General features: G+C 39.3%; 1 pseudogene across 1 annotated transcript in view; it reads right to left on the bottom strand.

Moving 5' to 3' along the window:
- Positions 1 to 424, bottom strand: part of LOC108540106 (28S ribosomal protein S17, mitochondrial pseudogene) — a 38,062-nt pseudogene extending 37,638 nt beyond the window's left edge. The window contains exon 1 of the transcript XR_001888590.1: positions 6 to 424. The product of XR_001888590.1 is annotated as a 28S ribosomal protein S17, mitochondrial pseudogene (transcript). The remainder of the gene's footprint in view (positions 1 to 5) is intronic.
- Positions 425 to 4,089: the final 3,665 nt, after the last annotated feature.

The raw sequence follows: 4,089 nt of genomic DNA, 5'->3' as shown, positions 1-4,089 counted from the left end.
TGTGAAGAGATATTGAGTTCTTCCAGATTTTTGCTTAGCTGGGTGGTTTCCGAACTCAAAGGACTCTCCAGGTAGGTAGTTCCTGCACAGGGCTTTTCTGTCACTGGATCTATGACTTTTCCAACTTTGAAAACGATCTCGGCCAGTTCATGTTTCACATGCTTTGCTCGTGGAACAGGTAAAGCTCTGAGAAGCACAATATCCCCAACAGTGCACTGCTGAAGGGCATCATGAGCAAAGTAGGTTTTCCGCTTATTAAAATACTTTAATAAATAGGGATCCAGAACAAGCCTGGTCACTCTGACTTTGGCAGTCTTTTGCATTTTTGTCCCAATTACCTTCCCCACAATCCATTTGGCATGGACGGATGAACGAACTACAGACATTACTGTGGCTTTGGTCACCTCAGCCACTACTATGCAGCCTCCTCTTTTTTAAAAAAAAAAGATTCTACATGTAAGTGAGATTGTGTGATATTTTTCTTTCTGTACCTACATTATTTCACTTAGCATAACGTCCTCTGGGTTCATCTATGTTGTGGAAAATGGCAGAATCTCCTTTTATAAGGCTGAATAATACTCTATTGTATATATGTACCACATTTTCTTTATCCAGTCATCTGTTGATGGACACTGAACTTGTTTCCATGTCTTGGCTATTGGGAATAATGCTGGAATAAACATGGGAGTGCAGATATCTTTACAAGGTATCTTGCTGATACCTCGTATGAAAGGAAATGAAATGCTGATTTCATTTCCTTTAAGTATATGCCCAGAAGAGAGTTTGCTGGGTCATATGGTAGTTATATTTTTAATTTCTTTAGGAATCTCCACTGTTTTCCACAGTGGCTGTACCAATCTACATTCCCACCAACAGTGTACAAGGGTCTTTTTTTCTCCACACCTTCACCAACACTTGCTATCTCTTATCTTTTTGACAAAAGCCACCCTAACAGTAGGACTCACATTCTTTATGGAAGCAAAATGGGTATAGAATTTTGTTTCCCCTGAAATCTCCTCTAACTGGACAGATTTAGCATTCATGAAATGAAGAGGAAGGGATTAAGGCCGCCACTTGCTGGCAGAGGCAACCTCAAGGTCTACCACAATGACCCAGCCTCTGTTTTGGCTTAGGTTGATAATTGATGAACTTCTACTTGTGTACCAGATATTGTTGATGAATAAACACAGTTCTTCCCAAAAGAAACTCACCGTCTACTAGTCAATACATAGTTACTTTAAATATAATATTAAATGATAATTGAAAGGTAGTCTAATAAACCCAGAGGAGGGTACTTAGCCTAACATAGAGTGTTATAAAAGCTCCCTGTAAATATTTTACCTGCACTTGAAGGTATTTCCAATTAGGATGTAAACTCCATATAGATACTCCATGAGGGTAAAGCCTGACTTCACAGTATCCACTAATCTCTGACGGTGACTGACCGTCATGCCAAACTAAATCCCTTCCAGATGAAGCCTTTGCCCAATTGTATTTCATCCAGTTAGCGGGTTTCTTGTTTTCATTTTCAACTAGTTGTTTTTTCTCTTGTTATATTCTCTTTCATTAACTCCTACCAGAGTAACAATCCTATCCTGCCCTCCTCCATTTGTTCTTACAACTGTATCCTTTCCACCTACGTGTGAAAACTTAATTTTCATTTTCCAAAGTACAGAGACACAGTAGTACTTTTCTGAGCAAGTTGGCCGATGCTGGGAAGGTGAGAACTTGATATTTATTAGGCGCCAACTGTGTGCCTGGCATGACAGTAACATTTTTCAGCATTCATTTAATTCATTTAATTCTCAAATAAGTCTGTGACATAGATATAATATCCCTGCTTTACAAATAAGGAAACTGAGCCCCAGAGAACGTATGCTACTCATAGAAAGTTGGAAATCTACACTCAAGGCCATCTGATTTCAAGGTTGTTCCAAAGTTATGCTTTCTTTGTTATCTTCATTCTTATGTGCAGTCATTTCAGTAATGGCTGCACATAAGAATCATCTGAAGGGTTGAAACACACACAGCCAAGACTTTGGCTCCACCCTAGAGATCCTACTTTAAATGAATGTGACCCAGGCGTTAGAATTTTCCTTCAAAGCCTTTTGGATGATTCTAATGAAAACCCAAGGTCAGAACAAATCATACTAGGATGTGCTGCCTCTCAAGCTGTATCAATAAATTTCATAAAACGTAGCAGAGGCTGAACAGCACTTCAATCCTGACATCTAAAAATAGCAAATCGTGGCACCAACACACAGTATTAGAGGAACTCAAGGTAATTTCACCTAGGATGCTGCACTCATGCAAACTGTTTATGTTAGACCTGGGCCCGAGATAGGCTGCACAAATCAGATCCCAGAAATCTGCTCCTAGCTTTGCTTCTGAGCTGTATATGGTAGCTGACTTCTTAGCACCCACCACAAATGCCCTGCCCTATATGCCCTTGACCCTGGGTTCCAGTTGCAGCTACTGTGGAAGCCCTGCACATGCTCCTCACCTCAAGCAGCCACCCTTGTCTCTCTGCATCTCTGCCCAACAGCTTTCTCTAGTACCTTCAGAGCTGGCTTAGCCTGTGCTCAGGGTGTCCAGGAAGTGCCAGGGATTTATCAATGCTGGGGCAGCACTTAACCAAATGAAGGACAGAAGTCAGTGGCTAAATACCTCAGCTTCATTGTCCTCAGTGAGACAATTAGCAGGCTGCCTGGTTCCCCTGAGCTGCCTTTCTCCACAGTTACAGTTACTCAGTAATTCACCCTTTTTTGCTGACTTCTTCCCTCGCCTGTGTAATGCTCCCCAGTCCCTCACTAGGCTGCCTGAGATCACCTCCCCCTGGTTACTCCCTGTATCCAAATCCTAGTCTCAGTATCTAAGGATACTGAGGGGAACCAAACAAGAATCTCCAGGTGTCTCATTTTGACTTCAAATATAAATAAGCATTAAGCTAACAAAGACACCAATTTAAATATGAATAGTACTTTATCGCTTACAAAGAGCTTTCACAAACACTATCATTTTGATAAGTAATGAAGGATAACATCTTCTAACACCATTACAAGGGGGTTTCAGGATGGATGCAATGGGTTTTAATTTCTTGAGAGAAAAGGATACCATTATCATAATAAAGACAGGCATAGATTAATTTTTCCCTGTATGCATGTACTCTGCTGACTCCATTAGCGGGTTCTTCACAAGAAAAATGGTGTATTCAAGCAAATATTAGAAATAATTCTATTGTTTATACAGAGGATGCTCAAGCAATTAATGCAACATCGACGCTTTTTTTTTCAAGTTTTACCATGAATAGTCATTCATACTTCATTATGTAAAATTATATATTAAAAATATGTGTCGTGGAAACATTTTCCACCGAGATAAAAATAATTTGACATGGGTCACAAACTAAGGGTAATAGAGAAATTCAATATTTGTCTTCTGTCCTGCTACAATTTAAATAAAATGAGATCGAAAGGGGAGATTATGGGAGTTGCACAACAAAAAGTAATATACTTTGACATTTCTTTGCAACATGCAAAAGACTCTGCTGGATATTATAGCTTATAGCAGTCTTAGCTATAGGGAACTTTAAATAAAATTGACTGGCTCAAGGAAAGGATATTATTATTTTGAGAATAAGAATGAGCAAAAATGCACAGTTCTCTCGGAATCCAAATCCCTAACGAAATGGATAATCCTGCAGTAGAAGAATTTGATTTAAGCTATTATTGTCCCATCTGTGCTGAGTCAGGGCTGGCCACCTTGCATGTTCCTTCACAGAAAGTACGGCTCCTTCTTGGTAGAATTGCAATTTTTTTTTCTCTACAGTTTGAACCCTTTTACTGCTGGTTGGATTTCTATTACTCATATTTTAAGGAATTTAAAAGCACCTCTTTAAAATAAGATTAGAATTTTACGTTTATATCGGAGGGTACATACTAACCATGTAGTTAGGGTTCTTTTAGTTTCATATTTAATTTAATTTTACTTATACTTTTGTATTTACTTTTCAGGAAAATAAAAGCTGAACGGGCACAGTGGCTCACACCTAGAATCCCAGCACTTTGGGAGGCAGAGGCAGGTGGATCA

The sequence above is a fragment of the Rhinopithecus bieti genome, unplaced genomic scaffold (genome assembly GCF_001698545.2).
Source record: "Rhinopithecus bieti isolate Rb0 unplaced genomic scaffold, ASM169854v2 scaffold_19142, whole genome shotgun sequence".
NCBI lineage: Eukaryota > Metazoa > Chordata > Mammalia > Primates > Cercopithecidae > Rhinopithecus > Rhinopithecus bieti.
The sequence above is the reverse complement of the archived record's forward strand: the minus strand, read 5'-3'. Positions and strand labels throughout refer to the sequence as shown.